Consider the following 12,363-nt stretch of genomic DNA (forward strand, 5'->3'; position numbering starts at 1 on the left):
TCAGGTCTCCAGTACTACTCCTTTGATAGGTGGTAAATGCCCCACTACTGTTGAAAATAACATTTCTTTTGATGCCAAATCTGGAGTAATTTTTAATCCACACTCCGAAGGTTGTTCTTGTGCTATTTGAATTCCTGATCTAGTTTAGCACTAAAGTGACATGGGATTAACAGACAAGATCCACTCAGTGCTTCCATGTTCTTTGGTGTAGTAATGAATAGGCCAGCTGGATTCAAACAAGTAGCGCAAGTACCTGTAAAATCAGTTTCGCAATTTACAAAATGTGAAAGAAATTTGTAGGAGGAAATAAATCATGATAAACAAAGCAGCAGTATGTTGCATGCTGGTCTTTCTTCACTGTCTTTTTAACAATTTCCTCATAAAACATTTCGCTTTACAGTCAGAACGTGAACAAAATAACTAACGATCTGCTCTCCTCTTTCTGCTTTTCTTTCTAAATTAAGATTGTTCAAGTAACACACAGCTCACCTGAAACAAAGACGATGGTCAGTAATATGTTGTCGGTCAGCATATTCACAGACAGAAACTGGCTCCCTGTTCATTTTCAGTTGTCTTAACTGAGACTTAACATAGTTTTTACAAAGCATTCAATGTCTTTAGAAGCAACTTCCCTATTTCAACTAAATGCTGGAAACGTGCCCCATACAACCACAGTTCAGTTTTTTTGTATTTTAAGTAACAATTAAAGACATCCACAGAGCTGGGCTTTAACAGTCACATATAAAGTTCAGTAAAATGTTTTCTTACCAAATGAGCCCACAGCTAAAAAATAAGAAAAAATGAAGTTGTGATTCCAGAGTGAAATGAATGATGAAAGAAAGAGGACTTTCCTTGAAATAATTGTAGTTCACTTCATTTGGTGGCAGAACTGCTAGATATCACATGACCCCCATGACTAAAACAGTTTGCGACTGCTCCTATCCTGTGAGTAAGTACATCAGATATTACAATATCTTAAAAACTTTAGGTTTCAAATGACACGACTCGTTGCTAGCCTTCATATATACTTAACATGACTCACAATAATAATGACCTATTTGAACAGTTGAAAGTATGAACTTTGTATAATTTACTGCAATGTTCTTACTGACTTCTACACTGTAAAACGACCCATTATATCAGCCCTCATCTAAACAGATACATATATGCTTTCCTCCTGAACACTTTCTGCTCTGTGAAAAGCTTCTTCGCACTCAATCTGAGTTCAAATATTAATCCTTCATTTTCTGTCTTTTTCAAACCATTTTTATTTCCTTCAACACACTTTACATACATCCAATGGAAACACCAGTTAAGCAATTCAATTTACACATGGTTTAAGCATATTTTGGTGTCTTAATGACAAAAGAAAAAAGCTGGTGCTGTGATACAGTTCAACTTCAATGCTTTTACTTTTTATGTTGATTTTAAAGGCATACTATGCAACTTTTCCAACTTCGGTCCCCCTACAGGTTGTCTCATTGGAACTGCAGCTAACAGCTGCTTAGCTGCAGTTCCAATGAGACAACCTGTAGGGGGCCCGAAGCTGGAAAAGTTGCATAGTATGCCTTTAACAAAGAGAGAGCGGAAAAAATACTAAAATATTATTCAAGCCTTTAAGAATTAATACCATTGAGTATTTAGAGAAAATCTACACTTTATTGCAAGTGGCACACTAAGGGCGTTGTCACACCTGCCTCGTTTAGTTCGGATGAATTGCACTAGAGTTTGTTTGTCCCGCTAGTGCGGTTCGTCAGGGCAGGTGAGAACGCGGCATTCGCACTCGGGTGCGCACCAAAACCGGACCAAACAAGCGTACCGATACCTGCTTGAAGAGGTGGTCTTGGTAGACTTTCAATCAAACTCTGGAGCGGTTTGTTTGTGGTGAGAACGTGATCCGTACTCGAACCACTCCAACTATATATACTCCTCCAGTCTGAGCTAATGTCTCCTTTAGTTAAGTGTGTTTAGCAATCTGTGATGCAGCAGAGCAGCAAACTGTAGCAGCTTGCAGCGTTTCTCTCAAAGAAATAGACTGTGGCCAAGCTTGCCGTCCATCACTCGTATCTCCGTGGTCAAACCAGCTGCCGCTAAAATTGGAGACAGACGCCAGCAGAGCACAGCGAAGTCTCGGTGACCAGAGCAGACATAGTAATGTCTCTCGCTAAACAATGTCTGATCATTTTAATGAAATGAGCTGGTTTGACCATGGATATGCAAGAAATACAGTATGCACTAGGCCAGAACATAGGACCTTCCTGTATTTACTTTCTTGCTCCCGCCCCCTAGAGCTTCGTTCGGGCCCAAAAAATCAAGCCCGACCCTGCCCGAGCCCGTGCACGTTGTGTCCGAGCCCGGCCAGACACATTAACTGGAATTATGAGCCCGAGCCCGATTTCAACCCGACACTTTTTTTAATCCGTGGGCCGTTATAACTGACGTTCTCATCTACAATTCAGAGTTGTTTGAACTGCAGAAATCTGTTTAAAATGATCTTATTGAATAATGCAACAGGAGCAAAGCATGTAAACTGCGCTGTTTGTTTATTCAGAATGGAAGGGATCGCAAATGGATCTGAATGAAGAAACGTAAAAACTCAACGTATTTCTCTGTGAGGAATTGCCCGCTTGCCTCGCCCTCAGGGGTAGCCTATGCTTGGAGAACTAACAAAAGAGGACGTTGAAGGCTGACTATCATCTTTTCTGCCACGGGGAGCCTGCTTCATGTGTCTCTTCATCATCCACTTCTCCGTTTTATCAGCTGTCATAGGCGAACAGCGTGCCGCACTTAATGCACTCAACAAAGCTGACACATATGTTGTCACTGCCCACGACTTGTTTAAAATGGTTCCATACCTCCGACTTTCCTCCAAACTTGCTCAAAGGTAATTCTCCCGTTTTTCTTTTTTTCTTTACAACCTCAAGCTCCATGTTGCACATAAGCTCCACAATACAGTACAATACAGTGTAACTTTTTGGACACATTTGTTACTTTGGCCTAAATAGATAATAGTTCTGATTATGGCATAGCTTTCTCCCACCCAATTAGGCTAAAGTAATGATTAAAAAAAACACAAATGCTTGATCAAGGGTCCGGCCCGGCCCGAGGATAGTGGCGGAAAATAACGGGCTCGGGTCGGGCTCGGGTCGGGCTCGGGTCGGGCTCGGCTCGGGCTCGGGCTCGGGCTCGGGTCGGGCTCGGGCTCGGGCTCGGGCTCGGGCAGAGAATCGAAACTCTACCGCCCCCAGACACATCTGACCAATAAGAGGAGTGGATGTCCTTGCGTGATTTGTAATGGCGCATTTTGGTACGCTTGGATTTTTACAGGTGTGAAACAAAACCAAACCGAGGGCAAATTGCTCCAAGTGTACAAACTCACCAACTGATTCGGACCAAAGAAAACCAACTACAGGTGTGAAAACGACCTAAGACTAATAAATGCAGCATTGACAATACAGTATGTTGAACATAACAGCTTCTTCATCTCCTTCTGGCTCAAGATGGATGTAACTCAACTGCACTGTTGACATAAACTGCTTCTCCTGTGTCCTGTGGAAAGGAAACGACACAGAGACAGAGGTGTTAGTGCTCTGCAGTGGATTTACTGCAGCTCAGTCTCAGTTAATGTAAAGATAAACATTTGCAAAATGTCATTTTTATACAACTTGGTCACTTAAATTAATTAAAAAAATCTTTAAACACACACACACACACACACACACACACACACACACACAGGGCCATGTACTTTTATACCCTTATTGACATAATGCATTCCCATAATTTTGTCATGTCCGTACAACATTTTAAAGCAAAATACTGTCACAAATGTGGTGATTTTAACCCAAATCACAACTGCATAGTTTTTGTGCCTAAACCTAACTAAACTGTGACAACGTTAACAAGGGTTTAAAAACTTTCCTCCAGTGCAAAACATTTTTAGTAGGAAAACAAGCCTGTATAAAGAGGTAATACAGACCTGTGCCAACAACTTACCTGAAAAACACTTGAATTGTACATTTCAAATGTTTAAAATCCAATCTAAATTCATTATTTGTTATAGTATAATTATTTTAGGAATTATGCATGAGCGATATCTTTTTAATTAAATATATTTTTTTAAATCTCATGTATCAGGGGTACTTTTAGCCTACACTCCAAAGTACCCCTCAGGGTACCTGTACCCCGATTTTGAGAATCAGAGGGTAGAAACAAACTACCTATGTGGTCTGATGCTCTGCCAGGACAATATTAGCTGTTATTTTAGCTGCTAAATGCTCCGTTTGTTCATTAGCTAGTTGCTAACTTCCCCAGTCTGCAATGTCAAGTGTCATAATTAGCTTTTTCTTTGTTTTCATTCAAAATCAATATTGAACATTCATTTATGATTTATCAAAAAAAGTCATTGCATTGTGGTCTGGTGTTACTGCTGTAGGTGGAGACTATTTAAAGGTTTCTCCTACCTGCAGACAGATAAGTTGACCAATAACGAAGCAACTCTCCTTATCTGGTGGTGTCATTTTTGTGGTTTTCAGTTGTGATATTTCCTATTTTATATTGTTAAGTAATTTGTTAATTCAGTTCCTGTGTGCTAATGTTTCCGTTATTTGTTCAGCGTTTCCTGTTTTGCTGTATTGTTCTCGTTCTTTTGTTCATGGTTATGTTTTGCCCGTCTGTGCTCTCTGTTTTGTTCTCCTAGATACATCCATGTACATCTTTGCACGCTTTACTTCCTGTGTTATTTTGTAGTTTTCTGTGTCTCTGTCTAGCTTTTTTCCTGTTGACTCGGATTAGTCCCTAATGTGTTTCACCTGTTCATCTGCCTCATGTCACCTGTCTCTCGTGTTGCCTTGTGTATTTGGTCTGTGTGCTCACTTTGTCTGGTGGCAGCTCGTATGTCAAGAAGAAGTTCAGCCTGTGCCTATAGTACTTTATTCTCCTGTTTCTGTTTTTTTTTCCTGCTTTCAGATGTTTTTGATAATCACCTGCTTACTTAGATTGTAAGTTTATTTTTGGTTATTAAATTATTCAACTCTCCGTTATCTTCTATTGTCCTCCTGCATTTTGGGTCCAAACCTGGGAACTACTGCCTCATATGACAGGTGGCTTACCTTCACTGGTTCTGTGGAGCATCTTGATCTGAACCAGCTGTGAGAAAAAAGAAGAATGTTTTTGTTTATGATGTAATAATAAAGATATGTCTTATACAGCCAACCCACGTTTAAATTAGACCAATTAGTGTGTACCTGCAAATGATCATATCACAGAAAAGTGTGTCTCACCACTCAAAGATGACCAATGTACTGACAAGCATTATGACTCCCAGGATCTTCAATATAACTTCAACATCAACCTGTTCACCTGCAACACAACAGCATGGTCACCTTCTACTTTAATGGGACATTTTATAAAACGTCTCAAACCATAATTCCTGCGGTTACCTTCAAACATCAACTGACATCCTGTTGATAGTTGAATGTCCAGACCATTTCTGCATCCACAAAAGTACAATCTGCCTCGATCACCGTTGGTCACATTAAAGCGATAAACCTGTGTATCGGCTTTGATCAGATCCAGTCTGCCATCGCTGATTACGAACCAGACAAAGTTGACAACAGGAGGGTTTCCTCTGCAGGAGCAAGTCAGGTTCACCACGCTGCCCACTGACACTGGATCAGTGGGACTGATGATCACTGAAGTGTCCCTGACAGAGTCTGGAAGATTTGACACATGGAATGATAAGAAAAGATCAGTTGTATTGCCACCTGCTGTCATCTTCATAAAACAAAATGAATTAAGACTTACATGAAACACTGAGAGTCTTTCTCTCCTCTGCTGTGTTAACTTCTCTTCCTTCATTCACAGGATATTCCAGCATACGTTCATTTGAATGTGTAATGTGTGATATGGTGTAAATGTACCTAGAGCAAATGTTGGACACTTTTAGTGACACAGAGTAAACCCACTGTGAATGAGTTATCCTCATGTCCTTTAAGAACCTATTTTCTGACCAGATTGCAGGCTTCAGCTGAAATGTGAACTCTTTACAGATTCATTTTGAAAGGAAGATTTTGGATTTGCCAGCTACAGGTCAGATTGACTGAACTCCCTCCACTCTCCCACCAGAGGGAAGCTTTGAAAGACATGTATCAAAATATATTGATTTTAAAATATCAAAATCAGAAAATAATTCATTGCCCAGTAAGTACTTATTACAAGGACTTTGCCTTGGTTGTTGGTGTATATGTGAACATATTAAACATTAAAAGCAAACACTGAATACAGAAACAAATAACACATACATATAACTATTAATATGATAATAAAACATGGGTTTGACAGCCCTAAACCACAGTCCTGCTGCCAACCAGGATTATAACTACAGAAACAGCAGATGTGGTCAGCAAAGCAAGCCTTAAAGGGCAGTCATCAGCTGAATTAGGCATTTCACTCACATTTCACATCAATAGAGATGGATCTAGATGTCCCCCCCAGCTCGTTCTCAGCTGTACAATAATACTGTCCAGAGTCAGAGGACTGGATGGAGCTGAAGACAAGAGGTGTATTTTCACTGAGAGGTTGAAGTTCTGGATTTCCATTCTTCTTGTACCAGGTGTAGTTAGCTGCTGGATAAGCATTACTTTGACAGGTCAGAGTCACTGAACTGCCCTGCTCGATTTCACCAGAGGGACTCACTGACACAGAGGGAAGATTTGGTCCATCTGGAGGAGAAAACATAGGTAGGCAATAAGTGGTCATTAGTTCTAACAGATGTTGAACAAGTGACAGAATATAACAGACCCCTGTAATTTGTGCAGCTCTGTAAGGCTTTTTAGAAAATGTCATGACAACAGATGAATCACTTTTTAAGCTATATTCATTAGGACCAAAGTGGTGGACTGAGCAGCTGATATTGCTGTTTCTACATTCTATACACTGTGTTATTTTGAAGGTTTGACACTTGGTTTGAGACACAGTGGAGTAAACAGAGATGTGATTTTATATCATTTCTTTTCTCCTTTTCCTCAACCAGACTGGAGTTGCTGCAACATGTTTGTGTGTGTTGTGTTGTGTGTGGGGACGGGGTAACAAGCAATGAGTACCTTACATTTGAATGTGCTATAAAATGAAATATCCAAAAAATATGTTTGAAACTGATTGCCTTGCTTTTGAACATCTGGAAGAATTATGTATCGACTTAACTTAACTAAAATTAAACTGTTTACCATTATTTAAATAAAGTGGTTTCACTCACATTTCACTTCAATAGAAATGGGTTTGGATGTGTTAGACCCCAGCCTGTTCCTAGCTCTACATGTATATTGTCCAGAGTGAGAGGACTGAATGGACGTGAGGACCAGCTGTTGTTCTTCAATGGGAGGTCTGAGCTTTACATTGCTCTTCAACCAGGTATAAGTAGCTGCTGGGTTAGCATCACTGCTACAGGTCAGAGTCACTGAACTGCCCTCCACTATCTCAGCAGAGGGACTCACTGACACAGAGGGAAGCTTTGGAGCATCTGTGGGACACAAGGTGTAAAGACACATTAAATGAAAAAAATATATATTCCTTTATGGAAAATCATTTGTATCATGAACAGTGTAGAGCAGATGAGTGAGTACATACTGACATTTGGTTGCTACTGTGTGTTATATTTAGATCACTAAAGGCAGATTACTGTTAACCATACAGAGAAGCAACACCTCACACTGTCTGTTAACTAACAGAATGATGTGGTACAGTTTGGTTCCTATTTGTGAACTCTTAATAGACAGAAAGATTAACTGTTACATGACTGAATCCTTCAGATTAATCACTAACATCTCCAGTTATACAGGTAATAAAAACTGCACTACTACTGTACAATGATACACACCAATTAAATGTTCTGGTAAAAGGGTGTGGGGAGATGTGTGAAAACATTAAAATGATGACAAATCATATTGTAGTTTTGTTCTGAGAAGTCAAACTGATGCCAACAGCGACTAAAAACGACCTTTTCCTCATCCACTGATGTTCAGTGACCTACAGCTGTCAATGTGAAGCAGACTGAGCTGAATAAAAGCAGGAATGATCAGCAAAGTACTCCTACAAATTCAGACAGTCACTAGCTGAATGTTGCTTTTTAAAATGGAGCTGTTTTACTCACATTTCACATCAATAGAGATGGATTCAGATGTCCTCCTCCCCAACTTGTTCTCAGCTGTACAGTAATAACGTCCAGAGTCAGAGGACTGGATGGAGCTGAAGACAATCTGTGTCTTTTTATAGAGAGGTTTACCATCCTTGTACCAGGTATAAGTAGCTGCTGGGTTAGCATCACTGCTACAGGTCAGAGTCACTCTCCTGTTCTCTCTGATCTCCCCAGTGGGAGTCAGAGACAGGGGACCAACCTTTGGAGCATCTGGAGAAGATAATATGAAAACAAACTTTAATCATACAATGTGGTGTAATGTGTGTGTGTGTGTGTGTGTGTGTGTGTGTGTGTGTGTGTGTGTGTGTGTGTGTGTGTGTGTGTGTGTGTGTGTGTGAGTGTGTGAATCAATTTGCTGTTATTAAATGAACCGTTTCACTAACATTTCACATCAATAGATTTGTATTGAGACGTCTTCGTCCCCAGCTCGTTCTCAGCTGTACAGTAATACTGTCCAGAGTCAGAGGACTGGATGGAGCTGAAGACGAGCTGTGGTCTTTCACTGAGAGGTTTTTCTACATTCTTCTTGTACCAGGTGTATTTAGCTGCTGGGTTAGCATCACTGCTACAGGTCAGAGTCACTGAACTGCCCTCCACTATCTCAGCAGAGGGACTCACTGACACAGAGGGAAGCTTTGGACCATCTGGAGGAGAAAATGTATAAAGACACATTTCATTATAAACAATAAAAAGTCACTATACAGAAATACAGTGGGTCATTTGGTGAGGAGAAAATTTACACGTTGAAATCATATTCTAGTTAATCCAAAAGTGTAATGAGAATATAAGTTTTAAATTCAAATATTACACATAATGTCTTGAGTTTCTCACATTAAAATCTATAGTTTTCTAAGTTTGCTCTTTTATTAGTGACACTGGAGTAAACTCACACACTGGAGGAGAGCGGTAATCTTCATATCCTGTAACAGCACAGGAATAGCTGTTGTTATCTTCAACAGAGACTCTGAGAGAAGAAGATGTTTCTCCATCCATTTTCTGTCCATTATTGAACCAGACATATGAAGGATTATCAGGTACATTACAGCTGCTGTGACACCTCAGCTCTCCCTGGGTCCATGATCTTGTCACCTGCACCTGGAGGTCTGGAACTGTCCAGATAGATTAGAAATGTCATTTCAAACTAAACCATTTCAGTACATGCATACAAACAGACAGACAAAAGATTCACAAGAAAAACAAGTGGACAAAATATTCCAATGAAAATATTACCTGTAACAGACAGAGTGACTCCAGGTGAACCAGTGAAACCACCACGGTTTGTTATGAACCTGAACTTGTACTCAGCAGAGTCACTCTCTCTCAGGTCTCTGATTCTCAGAGTGCAGTCGTCGTTATGAAAGAAATACTCCACACGACCTGTGTAGTCTGGATCTCTTTTCAGATCATCAGGTGCATTATTACTCCTTTTACTAAACCAGAATCGTTTTCGAACTTCTGTAGTTTGATGACTTTCTGTGTATGGGTATCTGTAGGTGCACGGTATGTCCACGGTTGATCTCTTGAAGGCACAGATCTGAGTAGAGGTGTAAGTCACTCCCCAGTAATCCTGACCCTGTATCACTGTAACACAGAGCACATCAGGAAGCACAATCAGACTCAGGAGGTTCTTCGATATGAAAACTTCCCAGATGATAAATATTTTGACCAAAACTACTTGGCACTAAAACTGAAATGTTTCTCTCGTATGGTATCTTATGTTAATAATACCATGAGTTTAAAAGTACATAAAAAAGTATGACTTATGTAATTTCTGTATTAAACCACAGTGAACTGAAATATGGAAAAGCACAAAGGCAGTAAAGTGTTGCTTAGTAATGAATGGTAATGCAGCTTTAAGGAACTCCATATTATTATTATTATTATTATTATTATTATTATTATTATTATTATTATTATTATTATTATTATTATTATTATTATTATTAATGTTATTTCTCCCAGTTTTGTTTCTTCTTCGTTCACTCTTTGGTCAGAGTAGCACTGAGATTAGGACACAGACTCATGAGCACACATTGAGACTCAGCTGCTTCTGGATATTATATATTTAGAAATCATTAAAGGCAGATTACTGTTAACCATACAGAAAAGCGAAACATCAGACCACCATCTGCAAGTTACATAATGATTGGGGAAGTTTGGTTCCTATTTTTGAGCTCTTAATATAAGTTATCTTGTTCTCTCAAAAATGGACATAGACATTTTTAGATTTACAGTAAATGACTGAATCCTTCAGATGAACCACTAACAGCTCCAGTTATACAGTTAATTGAAACAGCCCTACCCTTACTGTGCAATGATACATGCCACTAAAAATCGAAATGCTAAAATCTAAAAATGTGGACAGTCACTAGCTGAATGTTTGCTTTTTTGTGTAGTTTTTTTTTTTCCCCCCCACATAAATATTTAGGTTAAAGGATGCAGGGAACACAAATATGTAAGCAATCTGATGACAATAGTTCTCACCCCAATAAAACCACTGAGTGATAAATGCAATGATACACGAAAACATCTAAAAGGGAACATTACTTACAACGAGATGCAACAAAGAAACAGAAGTGAATGTGTTTTAATGGTTTACATCACACCACACATTACATCTAGAAAAGGTGATGGTTTAGGAATTAAATTTTTTTTTCTATTCATAACTTTGTTAAACTCTAAATAATCATACTATATGTCCTACAGTGTAAATGTTGATATACATTACCTGATACAGAGAGAAGGAAGAAAACAAATCCCCTCACTGCTGCAGTTAAACTCATAGCTGCTCCTCTCATCTGCAGGACAACAAACAGGTAAATAATGTCTGCAAGAAATAGCAATCACATCAATAAAAAAAAAATCAGCTTACAACAGAGAGAGATGTCGTCTTGAAAGATAATACTCCTCTGGGGTCAGTACGGCAAGCAGAAGACAGAAGTCAGGCTGCTAAGAGGAAGGAAGTCAAGTTAAGTTTAACATTATCAATATGCATGAAGTTGGTGACTGTCTGATTGGACAGAAGTGTGAGTTTTTTTGATGTAACTGGGTATTTTAATGGATGCCCATATCTAAAAGTGTATGTTATAGTGTTACCTCAGATAGACGTGCATCAATTTGCATAATGATACAGTGATACGACTCACACACTGATAGAGATTGGTAATCCAATTCAAAGCACCACAGGATTTCTCAGGGATAAAACTGGACTAGTTAAAACAAGGTGTCCTTCCTCATGTCCTCTCTATTCTAATACCAGACGAAGGAAAGATGACCAGCTGGACACTTTAGCTCTGCATAATACAAAACGTATTTGACAGGATTTGTAGCAGAGGCATGGTAGCAAAATCATTTCTATCATCTAGTGGCAGCATGGCACCACCTCGCTAGAGTCATTTTGTGTGGAGTGGACAGAGCCAGTGAGTAATATTTATTTTACATTAACAAGGTTAAAGATGCTCTAAGTGATGTGACGCTCGCGTTTTTAAGAAATTTTTCATTAAGTCATTATATCCTTAACTATCCTCACTATCGCTTCCCTGAACACACTGTAGAAACGCGTTCTGTGTAAAGCTCCAACCGGCTCCTAAACAAACCAACAAAAAAAAACGGCTACAACCTGCAACTTGAACCATAACAAGAAGGAGCTGGTTGAGCCATCACTACAGCAGCGTTGGCACGTAGGCTACTTCCACAATGCATATTCATGACTCAACCAACTTCTCTTTGTTGGTTATTGGCTGAAACTCTGTTTGTTATGGTTCATGGGGCAGGTTGGACCAGTTTGTTTTTTGCTGGCGTTTGTGGAGCCTGGGCTGTCTACAGAGACCGCGTTTTTTTAAAGTGTGTTCAGGGGACAGGCAGCTAGCGGATAGTGAGGAGATGTTTGCTGTATGTGACAAAAAATAAAAAATAAAAATAAAAAACGCATCACATCACTTAGAGCACCTTTAAAATAAAAGCCAACAAGATGTATTTCTGCATGTATCCGTTCACTAAAACTATCAGTTAATATGTTTAGAATATGTAAATGAAATGGCAAAATATAATGTCTTACTTCAAAAAGGCAGGAAACCTGTGGAGAATGTCCATTTGCAAATCTAGTTGTAGTTTCCTCCTGCTGCCACTAGATGATAGAAATGATTTTAGCTACAATGACTCTTTACTAA

General features: G+C 39.3%; 1 protein-coding gene and 1 long non-coding RNA gene across 2 annotated transcripts in view; both read right to left on the reverse strand.

Annotated features, from left to right (window-relative positions):
* LOC120559237 overlaps window positions 1-9,561 on the reverse strand; it is a 353,225-nt gene extending 343,664 nt beyond the window's left edge. The window contains exons 1-3 of the mRNA XM_039800800.1: window positions 9,425-9,561; window positions 9,085-9,297; window positions 8,150-8,404 (exon numbers count right to left, since the gene is read on the reverse strand). The gene's annotated coding sequence lies outside the window, so the exon portion shown is untranslated. The remainder of the gene's footprint in view (window positions 1-8,149; window positions 8,405-9,084; window positions 9,298-9,424) is intronic.
* A 119-nt stretch (window positions 9,562-9,680) lies between these two features.
* Window positions 9,681-11,132, reverse strand: LOC120559609. Its single transcript, XR_005639334.1, has 3 exons — window positions 11,067-11,132; window positions 10,923-10,992; window positions 9,681-9,775 (listed from the first exon to the last, which is right to left on the reverse strand). It is a non-coding gene; the product is annotated as an uncharacterized LOC120559609 (long non-coding RNA).
* Between the last annotated feature and the right edge of the window lie 1,231 nt (window positions 11,133-12,363).

This window comes from Perca fluviatilis, chromosome 1 (genome assembly GCF_010015445.1).
Source record: "Perca fluviatilis chromosome 1, GENO_Pfluv_1.0, whole genome shotgun sequence".
NCBI classification, from domain to species: Eukaryota; Metazoa; Chordata; class Actinopteri; order Perciformes; family Percidae; genus Perca; species Perca fluviatilis.